This window comes from Neomonachus schauinslandi, chromosome 14 (assembly GCF_002201575.2).
Source record: "Neomonachus schauinslandi chromosome 14, ASM220157v2, whole genome shotgun sequence".
Classification (NCBI taxonomy): domain Eukaryota; kingdom Metazoa; phylum Chordata; class Mammalia; order Carnivora; family Phocidae; genus Neomonachus; species Neomonachus schauinslandi.
In genome coordinates this window covers 4407715-4418399 of record NC_058416.1, presented here as the reverse complement: position 1 = coordinate 4418399, position 10685 = coordinate 4407715, and positions in this window count along the sequence as shown.

Here is a 10685-nt window from a genome sequence, read left to right as displayed (position 1 = left end):
AATCCAAAGCTTGCCCTGTATCGTCGCTCCACTGCAGGAAGCTGGCCACCAACAAAAATACAACCCCCTGGTCTCATGTAGAAAAAGATAGAACTCACTGGGCCACCCCCTTGACCCGGATGAGAATGAGCTGAGAGGAGCCTTTTCAACCTGAAGGAACCTGAGTGTCTCCACGTGACTGAGGGAAAGTCAAGTTCATTCTGCCCTTGTTACTTTTGCTAACAGTGTCAGGAAAAGATGACCGATATGTCAGAATCCTTAACCGCGTGAATTAGTGAGGACGTAGGCCAGGTCATGGTAACCGGAGGCTTTGCCACTGTGACTGTTGGCGCCTTTCTCCTTGTCAAGCCCGCACAGGCAGGCTGGCCTGCTGGGGCAGCTCTTCTGTCCCTGGGGGCCCGGTTCCCTCCGCCCTGTTTCATCTCCGACAGCCGCAGCCGCATTTCACCCAGGCTTTCAGGCGCAATGCAGACTTAGCTCCAGTCCCGTGCCTTTGCCTCTTACTCTCAAGAGGTCATGTGGCCACTCCTCACTGCGCCTGAGGGATGTGCCTGGCTCCCATTCCTGTCCCTCCGTAGGAGATGGAAACGTATTGGGAATTGCACCGCCATTACGCCATGACATACGTCCCAAGGCAATCAGACAGAAATAAAGACTGCATAGCATCAGGGGAAGGATTCGTGGAGCCTACTTTATTACTCATTTGTCAGAGCTAATTTTAACATCGGCATCAGCCTCTGCGGCCTCAGGGAGCGTGCTGTGTGGGGATCCAGAAGCAAGCCTGATCAAATGGTTTTCACACCTTCCTTACTTTTCCTTTGCACCGGTTCCCATTGACATGTGACTGTGGGCCACCTCAGGCTCTCAGCGGAGCCTGGTACAGTCCATTCCTTTCAAGTTCATGGCCAGGATTGTAAATCACCTGTGTTTAGGAGAACTAGTTACTCTATGGCCCACAATGGCCCCTATATGGAATGCTGCATAAAAAGATGGTTTGCAGAATTCCACTGACCTGTGTTCTTTGAAATGGCCTTTGTGAAGAGGCTGCTTCAATGTATACCTTGAACAGTTATTTAGGAAGAAGAGAAGTTCCTTGGAGTAACAGGTGGTCGTGGCCAAAGCCTACTTGAGAGGGAACGGTGTGACTTTGAGCCAAATCTTTGATGGAGATGGTCCTGTGGCCCCAACCATGCATGTAGGAGAGATCAGGGACCAACCCTGCTCATGATAACCCTTGGAGATCCGGCTTCATGGTCTGTGTGTTTTGAAAGATCTCTCGAAGTGATTTGGAGCCATAGCCCGTTAGGGGCTGAATTGTGTCTCCCCCCACCCACCAAATGCATACGTTGAAGTCCTAACTCCCAGTACCTCAGAATGTGACTTTATTAGGATATAGGGTCTTTGAAGATGCAATTAATTATGATGAGGCCATACTGGAGTAGGGCCGGCCCTAATCCAATATGACTGATGTCCTTATGGAAGGGGGACATTTGGACACAGACATACATGGGGAGAAGGGCATGGGAGGATGAAGGCGGAGATTAGGTGATGTGTTTGCAAGATGAGGAACACCAACCAGCCAGCAATCAGAAGAGGCCAGAAGGAGGTTCTCCCTCACAGCCCTTAGAAGGAAGCAACCCTGCCAACACCTTGACCTTGGGCCTCCAGCCTCTGGAACTGGGGGAGAATAGATTTCTGTTGTTTAAGCCACCCCCAGTCTGCAGTACGTCCTTTTAGCAGCCTGAACAGGCTAACACAGGGCCTATAACACCAGTTTAGCTCATACGTTACGTAGCATTCATCATGAGGGCCCACGATGACTGAGCAGAGGCTTTGACCCTGCTCATGGCAACAAGCTGTGTTCCCGTTGCTTCTGTCTCAGCTCTGCTGGCCTTGGGTGCACGCACTCCTCTCAAGGGTCACGCCCTCCGCGCGTGCCCAGTGAAGCACCTGTTGTATCACCCACAGCCGGAGCTGCCCTGCTGTTCTTCAGTAGCATCAGATGACTTCCGGGCCACTACGTCCTCCCATTATCTGTGCGTATGAGATGCATTGTCTCTTCCTCTGCCTTCGAATTGAATGAGTATCTCTGAAGCCTCTTTGTTTTGCAGATGTGAATAGGTCCACTAGTCCAGCCTCGTCTTCCTTCTGGGGGCAGGGGTGGGAGCACAGACAAGCCATTTGCCGAGACATAGCTAATACGGCCAGCTGAGGGCCTAGATGAGACCTTCTCTTCCCCTTTCCTTTGAGGTCCAGGGGAATTGCTAGAGGCTACAGAACTCCAGCCCAATGGATCCCAAACTAGGAAGAGTGGTAAGTAGACCCTCCAACGTCCAGAGTCTAGGGGACCAGAGTGCTAGACTGCATTTGCCTAAGGAGTGTGTGTGCTGTGTGTCCTGGGCGTCAGGTGGGTAGAACGGATGCTCATGTGGCCCTTGCGATGCCACCACCGGAAATGTTCTTAGGTACTCACTGTCTCCCCCCGAGGGAGGTGGTATCTGGAAGATTTTCCAGGAGCTTATGCAGTGCCTGGCATGCAGTTGTGCCAGTGAGTGGTGGAGCCCGGCGGGGACTTGGATGAGGCCCCAGCAGCTGCTGCAGGTGGGGCGAGCTAGGACATAGGCCAGTGTGCTTTTCCATGTTCGTTTTTTCTTCCACAAAGCGCATTTTCCTATTAAGTATTCATAGCTGTTGAATGTAGAAGGCAGGGTACCACCTAGAGGAAGATGGAAGATGTGGAGAATCATACACATGCAGGTGCAAACTGCTGCCTTTCTTGCTAAACCCTGAACTCCCCACCCCCAACCATTTGTGTGCCTAGTTGTGGGGTGGAGGCCCAGGAATCTGCATTTTAAGGGTGTCATTCAGTGATTTTTAGTGTATTCACAGATACGTGCAACCATCACCACAGCTGATTTTAGGATATTCTCATGACTTCATTAAAGAAATCCTGTACCCTTCACAATGACTTCCCTATTTCCCGGTCCTACCTCCAGCCCCGAGGAACCCTGCATCTGCTTGGATCTCTTTTAGGGCTCGCTACGGTGCAGGCAGTTAGCTGTTTAACAGGAAGCACTTCTAAGGAAACAAAAATAAAAGTTTAGATTCTAACAAACTCCAAAATCTGTATTTGAGTCTAGAGGGCGATCAGTTGAGATTTTTCGGGATGTTGGGTTTGGAGCATCTTTAGATGGTGCAGCAGTGGGTGTGATTCTGATGAATTCCTGCTTTGCTGTTTGGGTGACTCTGGTGACGGGCACTGGGTGTTCTGGTGAACTTCCTTCATGGCCCCGCACAGCCGCAGGTGGGAAAAGGTGTCCGTGCATGAACCACTGCAGTGATTTCTCGCAAGCTTATATCAGCTTCGGTTTGTAGGGCTTTCGGGAAAAGGGAAGTTTGAGTTCTTAGTGATTCCAAGTCAGAGGGTGGGAGAAAATTGGAAACATTAGTTTGGAGAGTTGTAGCTAGTTATTGGAGGAAACAGAAAGAGCTGGGGACCCAGCCTGGTTTATAGGTGGGTGACAGTGACTAGAAGTGGGGCCTGATAATGGGTGCACTACAGTTCTGCGCTGAAACACAGTATTCCCTCTACCATCACCTCCGTTTCTAGCAGATGTAATCACAGTAGGATTAATTTGTTCCTAAAGTAAGTCTAGTCGCATTACACTTGGCCTGGTTATTTACGTAAGTGCAGCAAGAATAGTGATTGGTCATATAGGCTCTTCTTAAGTCTGCTTTGCCAGAACTTTCAATAAAGAATCTCAGATCAGACTTTTCTAAAGTCGCTCTAGACCAGGAAGTCAAGCCAAGGACTTGCCATCATTCTTCGCCTGCAGTACCTACAGATCTGGGTGAATTCTTCTCTTCTTAAGGGTCCCCAAGATCTATTTTTAATAATTTTTTTATTGAATTATAATTAACATACAGTGTTATTTTCAAGTATACAATATAACGATTCAACAATTCTAGATATTATTTCGTGCTCACTATAATAAGCGCAATCACCAATGTTACTACCTTGTACTGACTATATTCTCTATGCTGTACTTTTCATCTCTGTCAATTATTTATTTTGTAATTGGAAGTTTTTACCTCTTAATCCCTTTTATCTATTTCACCCATTCCCCGCCTCTCCTCTGGCAACCACCAGTTGGTTCTCTGTATTTAAGAGTCTGGTTTTCTTGTTTGTTTGTACCTTTGTTTTGGTTTTCAGATTCCACATATAAGTGAAATCATATGGTATTCATATTTGAAGTTTCTTGGGTCTGCCAGAAAGTGTCCATCCTCACTCGCCTGTGAGGCTAGAAACTGTTTCTATAAGCAAGAGACCAGGCTGGTTTGGAGGTGCTTTACTGGTATGATAAAGTCAATTTTAGTTCCTTAAAACTGGTCATATCTGATTCTATGCATATTATTCTCAAATATGGCCTTCCAGTCAAGGCTTTGATAATCAATGTTTTAAACTATATTCTCTTATGAGGAGGACAGATTCCTATTTAATGTATGCATTTGCATACACACACACACACACACATATGAATTATATTGCAATGAAAATAAGAGCACTCAATAAAAGTTTACAAATTCTGGAGGGATCAGGCAGGGAGAAAAGCATAAATGTTTCATTTCTGTTTACAGAGATAATTTACCAGATTACTGTAAGTTAAAGATAGCTTAAGAAAAGAGATAAAGGGTTTCCTTAAATCTTAAAGGAACCAGCATGATTTCAAACAAAAAGTTAAAAAATGACAATCATCCTCATCAGTTCGTCTGGTTCCCTGTAGTGAACTTTTGTTTTACTTGATTCTGGATTAGAAGTTTTGTGATGGCATCAGCTCTTTCTTATTCTGGGAATCCATGCTCAGCCCCATGGCGGGGTCTGGGAGCCCCTCTAGTGCTCCATCATGGAGCATTCTTGCTGCAGCTGATTAGAGATATTCTGGGAGAAGAACCAGAGTGAGGCAGTAACCATCTGTGACTAAGACTGAAACATAGCCGTGGCTACAGATGTTCGAAAGCTCATTTTGAACTGACTGAAATTTGGTTATTTCTGAGGGACACAGCATTTCAAATTAAACATTGGAATTATGATGGATTCGATGTACAGTAAGAACATGGACAGATTTCTAGAAATTTTATACGATTTTTGAGATACTTATATTAGTAACCCTACAAATATAACCTGCAGAAGGTTAAACATCACTTTTATTTGTCAATGCTTCTCATGTAATTTAACATATCACATAGGCCTAATTATAGTTTAGTTAATTATAGTTAATATCACTCCCAAATCGTTGAGATTTTCCAGGGACCCTCGGGGAAAATCCCCAAATTAGTTCTAGGTCAAAAAGACTTCATTTAGAATTTGACTTTTGGAAGTTGTCAAAAATGTCCAGAGGTTTAAAACTTCATTAAATATGATCAGAGTTCACATGAAATAATAACTTCGTTGTCTATTTAACCAGAGAGACAATTTAAACATTGCAAGGGCAAATCAGAAAGTCACAGAGTTTGGGGGGAAAAAAAAGGAGGAAGAAGAAGAAAAAACACTTTAGTTCTTTTAATATTGAGAAGACTCAGCTTTCTTAAGTAATCAAAGACCTGATTAAGGCAACATGAAGTACAGGAGGTTATTTTGATAAGGCACATAATCTTTATTTTCTGGGCAGATTGCTCAACATGTAAAGAACAATCTTTTACAATAATCCAAGAAAATCTTGTTCTTTGAATTGAGAAAGAATATTCAGTTGTAGTTTTACATAGTCACACTGTTGAGAGTAGAGCTCTTAAAAAAAAACTTACAATAAATTCATTTACTTTTCTCCAGTTTCACTACACAATATAAGATTTTCTCTCTTTTTGCCCAACTTTTGATACTTGTTTTGTTTTTATTTTTTATTTTCCTGTTTTTAAATTTTGAGACAGCCTTTAGATAACCCCTAAACTAGGACAAAATTTCTTTTCTTTTAATAAGAACACATCTTCACACCTTACATACCCCCCCTTTTTTTTTTTACCAAAACCGTATCTTACTTTCCTTGTGTACTTTGTATACAGAGTTTATTTCTTTACCCTAATTATTCTCAGCAGTTTCACTTACATATATAGATTAGAATTCTTAACCCTTGTAACTTTGATATCTAGTGAACACCGGGAGGTAAGCAGTTGTGAGCTGGTTGTTACGTATTCTGTAGATCAGCAACTTTATGAATACATCATTTCATAATTTTTACAGACCTATGCTTCCTCATAGTACAGTTGACTTTCAATGTGGCAAAAGAATATATTTACCAATAGACTTATCTATCTTTTGTCTCTCTGTAATAAGCCAAAAGTAGATAAACTTATGTTTAAAACTTAGGTTTATAAATGGTTTCAGTATTTTATCTTATTTAGAAATGGACTGGATATTTAATGAATATCCATCATTAAACTTAGTATAATTTTAAGGTTTCAAGTTACCAAAAAGATTTTGGAAACTTTTTAAGCAGACATATTTTATAAAACCTGAGCACTGTTTGGGTTGCATCTGGGAGGAGAGTGGAGGTAGGGGCTGCCAAGTCCTGACAGCTGTCTGGGCATCCCACAGAGCTCCTGCCTCAGGGGGCATGTGGGTGGATTGCTTATGGGATGGAGCCCAGACAAGCTGTTTTTAAGTTTAGCCTCACTAATTTGGGGCCCATAGGAAATGCAGCAGGAGGAAGTGAACCAAAAGGAGAGCCCCACTCCACCCCCTCCCAGCCCTGTGCACAGGGCAGTAGGTCATTCCTGCACATCCAGGTGCAAGGGACTCTTGTCCCCAAAGCACCTCTCCCCTCTGGCCCCCATAATTCCTCAAGTGTCCTGCATCTCAATTGCTCTTTCAAGTGATTACAATCCTCCCCATTCAGAAGCTCTCTGGTTGGAACAGAGGTGCCTTTTTCGGACTATACATGGCACTGAAAAGGACCACACTCAACTTCCAAGGCCACTGGCACATAAAGTTGGGGGCGCTGTTCCCTGTCTACCACTGAAGGAATGGGGTGCAGTGCATCCTGAGGGAGTGGGGAATTTGTGAAAGGAGAGCAGCAAGGGGGGAGTGTGCCCAGGTGGAGGGGGGAGTGTGCCCAGGTGGAGGGGGGGGAGTGTGCACAGGTGGAACCTCCCAAAGATTGCAGGATGAGGAGCAACCCAGTGCCCCGGGCTCCCTGAGTCTGCTGTACTAAGAGGTTTTAGCTTTACAGGTTGCTTGGGGCACCTTGTTATCTCACTCCACCTTGTACTGCGTGCAGCCCGGGGTCTCTGCAGGAGCACTGGTCTGGGGCAACAGCACAGAGCCCAAAGCCCCTGTTGACGCACACCTTGGTTTACATCCTGAGCTCATGGTGAGGGGCCCACAGTTATTAATATATCCCATGTCCTCGTCTTGGAGGCTGAGGGTGTCCAGGACATGGATGTTTATGCCTTTTCAGGCACAGTCATTGGAGCACACAGCTTTTCAGGGAGCTTTTTCTTCATGTGGGTCCCATCCCCCTAGATTTGGGAAAGTGTGTGGTGAGGCGTGTTTCCAGGGAGTCTGCATGTGGGCACTGCACACTGAGGCTGGGGAGCCCTTGCCTTCTAGGAAGGGAAATCACTGTAGGGACTTCTGGTCAAGGCTCCCATCCGCTTCAAATACCCCAATTACATGTGTTTTAAATTTTTGATTACAAAGACATGGACTCAGAAACACAATAAATATCCCTACTGAACAAAAAAAAAAACTTACAGTGGGGAGCAGGGGCTGAGGCTGCTGCTTTGTTGGACTCTGGGTCTACAACAGGCCGTGGCGTCCAGGAGTGAGACTCCTGCAGGGTCATAGGTCCCAGAGCGCCCGGGCATGGACGGCAGTTGGAGCCATTGCAGAAGCCCCTGCGGTGGTGCATCCCAGCCCCGCTGCACGCTGTTTGGGAACGAACGCTAAGCCACCTGCTTGAGACCTGATCGTGGACCAGGCATTGTGGGGCGCCTGGAGGAGGCAGCCACGACAGCCCGAGGCAGAAAGCATTCCGGAGGAGAATAGGACAGCTGTCACTGAAGTGGGGCCCGCCAGTGATGACCCGGAAGTACCTAAGACCCACAGGAAGAAAGCCCACAGATTAACGGAGAAGCGAGGCCATAGCCTCCGAAATGCAAACAGTAGAACTTGCTTAAAATGGATGCGAATGATGTATGTCTACATTCTTCAAGAGATGGATGATTGCGTGCGGAAGGCATATATGATTCAAGAACAGACTGGTATGAAACACAACCACTTAGAAGTCCTGAAAATGGAAATTAGTCATTGGAAAAACTCAGGAGTTCAGGTAAATGCATAACTAGCCCCCAAGAGAGACCTAGTCACCTGCACAACACCGTGTCCAGGAAGCAGAGCGAAGAGGAAAGAAGAAAGAAAGAAAAGCTGAGAGAACTGGAGAACACATGACAGATTGAAAGATGCCCATGGTCGTAGTTCTAGAAAGAGAGTCAAGGGAATGGCAGAGAAGCAGCGCTGGGAGAGAGAAGGAGAATTTTACTGAAGAAACAAAGACACAGAGGAGTCTTCAGTTTGCTAATGGATGCTGAGGATTGAGCAAGACGTACCAGTACGTCAGACACCTCACAGTGAAGCTGAGGAGTAAGAGGAAATCCGAAATCTCTTAGGGGAGGAGGGGTGCCGTCGGCCATGATACTCTGCGGGGGGTGTGCTGGTTGCGGGTGCCCAGCATGCACAGGGCCCTGGGGGCTGCAGCAGCTGGTGTGCACTGTGCAGGTGCACAACTCGGGGCTGCCAGGCTGTGGATCGGGGACAGAGGCCAGGAGAGCCTCCCGCAGAACGAGGAACACATCCAGTGTGGGTTTTCGGGAAACCCTCGAGACTCTTGAGATTGCCGGGAGGGAACAAAATCTGCCCAAATTTACATTTACATTTCCCTTATTCATGTTATAGCTGAAATAGACCAATTTTGCTTTTTTACACAGTGTTGAGATAGAAGTCGTGACGTCAGTGGAGATCAAGTACGCTTGGTGTCCCTCAGGACTCTGCACGTAATTGTTCCCTAGGAGCTGACTGGGGTCTTAGTCTGCGACAGGCACTTAGGGAGGTAAGGGAGACAAAAGTCCTAGCCCTCCTACAACTTACCTTCAAGCAAGTCGGATCATTATGAAGTGAACACGTAATAGAATATGAGGTAAAATAAAGCGCAGGGTGGCCTGCGTCAAAATTCACGTCCACCTGGACCCTCAGAATGTGACCTTATTTGCAAGTAGGGTCTTTGCAGATGTAATCAGTTAAAATGAGGTCATACTGGGGTGGGATGGACCCTAAAGCCTCTGCCAGTGTCCCTCTGGAAGAGAGGGGACGCGGAGCCACACCCAGGCGGAGGCAGGTGAAGCCAGAGGCGCAGATCGGGGCCGTGCACCTGTGAGCGGAGGGCTGGGGGGCCCCAGGATGGCCAGCCACTCCCGCACATTGAGAAGAGGCAAGGAGGGACTCCCCTAGAGCCCTCAGAGGGATTTCTAATTTCCGACCTGCAGAACCCTGGGAGAATCCATTCCTGTGGGACATTGTTCCAGCAGCCCTAGGGAACTAACATGGGGGGTGGACGTTCCTGCCCTCTCCTCGGGCTGCCCTTGTTCCCGAACTTCCATTTGTGGAACTGTTTCTTCACAGCCTGCGGTACTACTATTGCAAGAGGTGGCCCGGTCTGGGGTCTGCCCTTGCCTTTACGCTCCGGGGCCATCCGGGTCTCCTCGGCTCCTCTGTGCACACCGCCCTCGTCCCGCCTCCCTCCTCCTCCTGCTGGAGCTTCCAGATGCTTCTCTGTTCCGCTGCCGCCAGGACCCCGATTTCGTTTGCTGTGCCCTGAGATCAGACAGTCCCTCCTGCAGGTGGTTCAGATTTATCCTGTTCACACTCATACGAAAAGTCCACCAAATGAGATTTAAAGGAAGAAAGAGAAAACAGTGGTTCCCGTCTAACCACAGCCGGGCGATCTTAGCACACGACGAGGGCCTTGCCGGGCACAGCGCCACTGATGATTTGGGCTTCACACCCTTCAGCCTCAGCACTGAAGGCCACGCCCGGCGCTCGGTCCTTGCCTTTGAGGAGACCCTCCAGCTCCACGGGTGACCCTGCCGTCAGGGCACCGCGCCTTTCAGGCCGTGACCTCGGCGACATGGCAGGCCTGCAAGGCCTCTGGCTCTCTCCTTCACCCCTTCTCCGGCTGTTTGCCGTCGCGCTGTGAACTGGCCCGTTTCCAGAAGGCAGCCGGCTTCGGAAGTGGCGCAGAGCAGGACGGCCTCTCCAGCTGATGTTTGGAGAGGCCCAGGTCCCTGGCCAGACTGGAGGGAATGAAAAGGGTCACAAGAGGCCTTTCTGAGGTGACATCACGGGCAGACAATGCCTGCTTTCTCCTTCCCTGCGGCCTGCGTGGGGCGAAGACCGGAGGGAGGCAGAGAACATGCACCCCAGCAGTCGGGAGTGGCCAGGATAGAGCACTTAGAGCACTGTGTACGGAGCCTGGGGCCCCGAGGGCACTGGGGGCAGGCTTCCTGCCTGTCCTACCTGCGCCCCAGGACCGCACCCAGCTCCTCTTCCACCCCCTGGCTTCTGGCCCTCTCTGGTGGAGAAACTGGCGGTTCTGGGGACTTTCTGGGGAGCTCTGCTCCTTGAAACCCTCTCCTTC